Source organism: Lethenteron reissneri, chromosome 46 (genome assembly GCF_015708825.2).
Source record: "Lethenteron reissneri isolate LAM-NWPU_2019-01 chromosome 46, ASM1570882v1, whole genome shotgun sequence".
Taxonomy (NCBI): domain Eukaryota; kingdom Metazoa; phylum Chordata; class Hyperoartia; order Petromyzontiformes; family Petromyzontidae; genus Lethenteron; species Lethenteron reissneri.
In genome coordinates this window covers 2,323,069-2,330,779 of record NC_083824.1, presented here as the reverse complement: position 1 = coordinate 2,330,779, position 7,711 = coordinate 2,323,069, and positions in this window count along the sequence as shown.

Here is a 7,711-nt window from a genome sequence, read left to right as displayed (position 1 = left end):
GGGAGTGTGTGTGAGTGTCCCCAGTGCACCATGAGTCTTAGCCAGTTGGCAATGCTGTTACAAAGACAAAGATCCCCCGTATAGCCTGCAACAGACTGTTGGGGCAAGTGCTGTTAGTGAGCACCTATGAAGGCCGGAATGGCACACGAGGGGGTAGGTGGACAGCACCACGCCCGACCGCCTTTGTCTCCCCAGTGGTGATGTTTACACACCGCACCAGGTGCTCGTTTGAGTCTGAGTCAACCTAGGGGAGGCCCAGGCACTATTCAGATAATCGTCACCGGTGTTGGCCGTGAGCGTGAATCGAACCCGGCTCGCTGGAACCGTCGCACAGTGCGTTGACCGCTACTACACTACCGCTGTCACGCATGCACACACACACGCACGTGCACACACACACGCACACATACACACGCACACACACGCACACGCACACACGCACACACACACACACGCACACACACACACACGCACACACACACACGCACACACACACACACGCACACACACACACACGTGCACAATCGATGCCGCATCCGAGATCAGAATTGTTGAGTTCCGATTCCCGCCACGGCCGACATCAGTGCCGAGTGACACCAAAACCGATTTCACCCTTCTCCCCGTGCCCCCCGCCACCTCCTGCCACCCCATTCACCAATCCCCAGTGACCAGTGTGGTGAAGTATGGTCAATAAACCCCGAATAATTGAAGCAGCGTCCACCGGTGGATTGAGAGCGGATGTAATTTATGTATTTGATTTGATTGGAGCCGGCCGGGTGGCTGCTGCTCAGTGGTTGGAGCGAGCGGCTCACAATCGCAAGTTTGAGTTCAATTCCTGGTCCGGGTGCGGGAGGGGGGTGACTCGGCTCACCGTCATCCCACGCTGCGGAGAAACTAACAGTGGTTGGTCTATGGAGAGACTCGCCCCTGCCATAGGAATGCGGAATTTCCACCGCTGGCTCAGCAGGGCTGTGAACAGGAGATGAGTACTAATTTCTCAATGCTCACTCGAGCAGCGAATCACTTGGCCTTTTGAATTGCGTTGGAAGTTGTCGGGGGATTCCCACGTTATCCCTGCTTATTGATCCACTGCCACCCTTTGCCTCTTTGCCCACTGACCTCCGCGTAGCCTTGAGCCCCAAAACCAAAACAATCCACTGCGGCTCACGTGCCCCACGGAGGCGGTTTTCTTAGGAATCGCTTGCACCGCTCGCACCGATTAGAAGTTGTGTAACAGCGAAGTTCCAGGCTGTCCGTATAACCCCCCCTCTGCGGTGAAATATTCCGTTTTGTTATTTCAAGCGCGCGGTCAGGTCTAAAATTGCTGCAAAATGTTACTCAGATGTTGGACGCCCGGCGCGTTTACAGGTGGAAATGGTTTGGCCGGTTCAGTGAGCAGTTCACCGTAATTTATTAAAGGGCAGCCGGATTGAACGGCGTGATTTAGTGCGACTGCGCTGAGAGGCTGGGCCTGCAGTGAAGGACGGCAGCTGTGTTTAGAAACTTGGGTCCTGACAACTTCCCTTGTCCATTGATTTACACACAGGGTCCCCCACCTCCCCCCCCCCGGACTTAGGGGTGGGCAATCAGGGCAGCTGCCCAGAGTGCAAAGCTGTAAAGGGGCATTGGAATTGTATTGCGTGGTAGGGGGGGGGGCAAAACCCTGCAGACGCGGGGAGAGAGAAAAACAAACAGACAGTCAGACAGAGAGACATGCAGAGTCACATAGACACAGAGAGACAGAGAGACAGAGACACAGAGACACAGAGATACAGAGACACAGAGACACAGACACACAGACACAGAGACACAGACACACATAGACACATAGATACAGAGACACAGAGACACAAAGACACAGAGACACAGAGACACAAAGACACAGAGACACAGAGACACAGAGACACAGAGACACAGAGATACAGAGACACAGAGACACAGACACACAGACACAGAGACACAGACACACATAGACACATAGATACAGAGACACAGAGACACAAAGACACAGAGACACAGAGACACAGAGACATAGAGACACAGAGACATGCAGAGACACAGAGTCACAGAGTCACAGAGTCACAGAGACATGCAGAGACACAGAGTCACAGAGTCACAGAGACATGCAGAGACACAGAGACACAGACACACAGACACAGACACACAGACACAGAGACACAGAGTCACAGAGTCACAGAGTCACAGAGACATGCAGAGACACAGAGTCACAGAGTCACAGAGGCATGCAGAGACACAGAGACACAGAGATACAGAGACACAGAGACACAGAGACACAGAGAGACAGTCACAGAGTCACAGAGACACAGAGACATAGAGACACAGAGACACAGAGACACAGAGTCACAGAGTCACAGAGACACAGAGACACAGAGACACAGAGACACAGAGTCACAGAGACACAGAGTCACAGAGACACAGAGTCACAGAGACACAGAGTCACAGAGTCACAGAGTCACAGAGACACAGAGTCACAGAGACACAGAGTCACAGAGTCACAGAGTCGCAGAGTCGCAGAGACGCAGAGTCACAGAGTCACAGAGTCACAGAGTCACAGAGACACAGAGTCACAGAGTCACAGAGTCACAGAGTCACAGAGTCACAGAGTCACAGAGTCACAGAGTCACAGAGTCACAGAGTCACAGAGTCACAGAGTCACAGAGTCACAGAGTCACAGAGACATGCAGAGACATGCAGAGACATGCAGAGACATGCAGAGACATGCAGAGACACACAGACACAGAGACACAGAGTCACAGAGACATGCAGAGACATGCAGAGACACACAGACACAGAGACACAGAGTCACAGAGTCACAGAGTCACAGAGTCACAGAGTCGCAGAGACATGCAGAGCTGCAAACACATTTCACAGACAGACCAAGGGACGTCGTAGGCTGCCACGCATTTGAAGTGTTCACGTGACACCTGCAGCCACAAGTGGCCGCTGAAGTCACCACGTCGCTCTGAATTATTTTTTAAAAACAAAATTGCAATCCCAAATCGTGACAGTTCGTCTCGCTGGGCGGGAGGGGGGAGTGCGAGGTATGCGAATTATTGCGGGCATCGTTACGACGGTCACGTCATGCAAAGGGAAAGACGCGGCCCCGCATCTGCTCGCTCGCGCCACTGCTGGCGGAAGGGGCTTGCACTTGAGAAACCTCTTAAAAAAGCCGCTCTCGTGGGTTTTCTTGGCCTACTCTTCCACGCTGGCCGGACGTCTCGGAAGATGCAGTGGCGCCCACACTTTACCCCACCTCACGCGTCCTGCCCACCGACTGTGGCTGTCCCCGTTTGTACAACTCGGTGGATAGAGATTTAAGAAACTGCAGCTGCAAGATAACAACTCCCTTTATACAGTACAGGAGAGCAACTCTGAGTCTCAGGACTCTTTCTTCAGGGAAGTCCTGCATTGGGAAATCAGGCCACATCCCTTTGTAAGCAGTCTTTTTGTATGTTGAAGGGAACTTTAGGACCTGCATATGCCCACACGGACGAGTTCCCAAACCAACTTTGCTGTACTCCCGTCTGCCGGCCCACGTCACAATGCGGCCGAGATTTTGGAAATTCCACAAATCTACCGCGATCCACCCCAACCGCAGCTTCCGACATCCGCTGGGCCGCAGACCAGCGTCAAGCCGCCAGGCCCAGCTCGTAGGCGGCGGCCGACGGGCGCTCGCCGCTCGTCACCGGCGGCCTTCCCTCGGCACGACCTCCCGGGGGCTTTGCCGAGCCACGACGTTCAACGCGCCCCGCTAACGTCCGAAGCGTCGAACGCGAGGGAGCAAAATCAATCGAGCGACGTCAACTCCAATTCCGTCGGTCGACTCAACCGCCCGCGTGTTTCAGCTCGACAACCGGTGCCGGTAAAACATTTTTTCGGCTGCGAATGCCCCTTTAAAAGGCTCCGGCGTGTTGCAGCCACGAGGCCTTTAGGCACTTCGTTTTTTTCAATTTCATTCATTCAACATCCGTCGACGGCGTTGCGTTGGCCGGTGGCGGTGGCGGGCGGCGGCTTTTTTCAGGAGCCAATCGCGCTGCCGTAAAGCCGCATTTAGCTCGGGATTGCATTCTTTGCCCCCCCCTCCCTACCCCGTCGCAAATTAAAATCTCGCCGAGTGAATTTCTTCACCGGGTGGACTAATAAATAACTGGCGGTCGTTTTTTATTGGTGCGCGAGGCTTGAGGGCCCCGTTGCTCGCACTTACAGCCGCTCTTTGTTCAACGAACGTAACTTGGCCGGTTAAAGCGTATTTCAGCGGAGACGAGGTCAAAGTGAAAAAGGCACGTAGATGGTGGGGGGAGAGGGGCGTGGGGGGGCAATTGCGGTGGCAGCAGTGGTGGCAGGGGGCCGTCTAAGTGGTTCGGGGGGCTGCAGTCCGCAAGTCTGCTGAACGCCGTCGCTAAGCCCTGGAGATCGTAGCGCGGCTGCGCCTTGTCAGGCTGGGAACGTGGCTTCTTTTAAGATAACAACTCTTGAGCATATTGGGATTTTTTGGGGGGATTAATTGCTGCTCAGGTGGCTGCTCCATTGCGTGGTGGTGTGGGGCTGCAGTTGCAGCACCAGTGGAATCAGACGCTGGTTGTCATGGTGTTTAAATCTAAATGTGGGGAATCAAGACAATGTGCTTCAACTTGAGCAGGGATAGGGTTTGGTTAAGTTATTTTTGTTTTGTTTTACAGCGGGTGCCTTTTTTATGTCACGGCTTTTACGGTGGGGTTTGTTTCGTTTGGGAAAATCTGAAGTTGCCGCACGAAGCGAGGCATTTGGCATGAATGCTTGAAGGTCAAAAGGGCCGTCGCAAGGCACCTTGACGAAAATCTCTACAAGTGCCCCTTGTAAGCAGAGAAAATTAAAAGCACGTGTGGTGAAGAAACCTAAAAAAACACACGCACGCAAAATGTAAAAAAAAATAACAACACGTTTCTGCAAAGGAAATCTGATCAGTTGAGCCACGCACCTGATTGGTTAATGATGCACATGGCCACCTATGACCCTGCTTGTCTTAAACGTAATTTGTATAGCGTCCTAGCCGAGGCGCTTTACAGAGAATAAAGAACGGTACAAGGGGTGAGTGTGACGGTGGAGACGAGATGAATACAAGAGATGAGAGGAAGCAATGGGGGTGAATCTGATGACGCGTGAATTCGGTGAAGGTGAAATTGATGACGGTAAATGATGAATGGAGTTAATGAGTGAATGGGGTGAATGAGTGATGGCCATGTAATGAGAATATGAAGAGGGAACAGCAACGGTGGTGGTTATGAGGGGGGATTAAGGGGGGGGGGGGGGTCGTGGGTTGAGCTAGGGAACAATAAGTGAGCTTTGAGTGAGGAGCGGAAACTCTGGTGAGTGAAGGGTGGCCGCTTCATGTGCGTACGTGGACGACCTGCGTCGCTGCGCGCGTTCTCGAGGAATATCCCCCCCCCCCACCGCCCCCGTCTGCCGCACGGGACGGACGGGTCGATGGAAGGATAATGCGAGAGCCACGAATCTGCCGCCCCTTTTGTTCGTTCCGTCGAATCGTCTTTGGCCCCGCCGCACACCTGTCAAAGCGAGCCACACTTGAGGAGAGAGCAAATACATTTTGGCAACAGTTCTACTATTTTAAGACAGAGATCCCCCCGTGTCGCCTTAGCAGACTGTGAGTGGTGCCTATGAAGGCTGGAACGGTACACGTGGGGGTGGGTGGCCAGCACCACACCCGACCGCCTTTGTCCTCCTAGTGGCTACACAGACGCACACACAACGGTGTGTGTCTGTTCTTTGTTCCCACTCAGTGAAAATTGCCCGAACCAGTCCTGGGGCCTCCCCTAGGGCGACTCAGCCTCAAACGAGTACCTGGCACGGTGCGTAGTAAACATCGCCACTGGGGAGACAAAGGCGGCCGGGCGTGGTGCTGGCCACCCACCTCTAAATTTGCCGTGCCGGCGTTCTTAGGTGCTGGCTAACAGCGCTTGCCCCAACAGTCTGTTTCGGCTGTACGAGGGGGCCTTTGTCTCTTTGTGTTATTTGCTCCAAGTCCGCATTGACAGTTTGCCAAAAAACCCAAATTCACCGGCCCTAATCTCTCGCACCGCTCACCAACTCCCCCCCTCCCACTCGCCTGCCCCCGTCGCTAAAAAAAGAGAGAGAGCTTTACCGCGACCCAGCCCATCCCTCCCGGCCCCTGCATCGGCCTGCTGCTGCTGCCCCTCCCGCACCCACCTAGTGCCACAACAAGCACCACCATTGTAGCAGCAGCAGCAGCAGCTCGCCTCGCTCCCCAGGGCCAACGACTTCTCGGCCGTTCCTCCGGCGCTGGCTCGGCGGCGAGAGAGGCGAGCTGTCCCGCGATCGGAAGGTCGCGAGTTCAAATCACGGTCGGTGGTGGGCAGGGGTGGTGCGGTTTGGCTTTGTGGGGAAATCAACGAGGTGGTTGTCATTTGGAGAGATTTGCCCCCCCCCTTCCGCCCCCCCCCGTCACCGCCGCCATAGGAATGTGTAATTTCCAGCGGGTGCTCAGGTCTGTCAACAGGAGATGAGCGCCGTTGCCTTGATGCTCGTTTGAGCAGCAGCAGCAGGGGGCTCAACTTCGATTTTCGAGTCGGAGTTTGAAGGAGCCTCACGTGGAGATGCTTCTTTGGTTCTGTCCGTGGAGCGATGCCAAAGCCTCTCCGTGGCTCCCTGGGACGCTCGCTCCCTCCCACCCCCAGCCACTTCCTTTCCCAAGCCCCACGTTTTACGAAGTATATACGATTCTCGTATTTTAATATAGCCGGATGAATACCCTTGTATTCTAAATATTGAACTTTCAAATTCAACAAACGCATTAAGCCCTTGCGTTTTTTTTTACTGACAAGTAAAAATAAATCGAATGCGGTGAGGTCGTCGTTTCCACGATGGTTCCCGTGAAATGTAAATAACTCAACGAGAGGGGTCATCCGTTGTCTTACGCGGGCGTGGCCCCCGTGGCGTCGGGGGGGGGGGGGGCGACGCCGAGCCGCTGTTCCTGAGGCCTTCCACCCCGACCCGGCAAGGAACACTCGAGCTCCTGTGGGCAGCGCTACACGGGACAACCCGACAGCGTGAGGGCAATGCTAAACCAGGGTAAGCCTGCAGCGAATGGGCAATGCTAAACCAGGGTAAGCCTCCAGCGTATGGGCAATGCTAAACCAGGGTGAGCCTGCAGCGTATGGGCAATGCTAAACCAGGGTAAGCCTGCAGCGTATGGGCAATGCTAAACCAGGGTGAGCCTGCAGCGTATGGGCAATGCTAAACCAGGGTGAGCCTGCAGCGTATGGGCAATGCTAAACCAGGGTAAGCCTGCAGCGTATGGGCAATGCTAAACCAGGGTAAGCCTGCAGCGTATGGGCAATGCTCAACCAGGGTAAGCCTGCAGCGTTTGGGCAATGCTAAACCAGGGTAAGCCTGCAGCGTATGGGCAATGCTCAACCAGGTTAAGCCTGCAGCGTATGGGCAATGCTAAACCAGGGTAAGCCTGCAGCGTATGGGCAATGCTCAACCAGGGTAAGCCTGCAGCATATGGGCAATGCTAAACCAGGGTAAGCCTGCAGCGAATGGGCAATGCTAAACCAGGGTAAGCCTGCAGCGTATGGGCAATGCTAAACCAGGGTGAGCCTGCAGTGTATGGGCAATGCTAAACCAGGGTAAGCCTGCAGCGTATGGGCAATGCTAAACCAGGGTAAGCCTC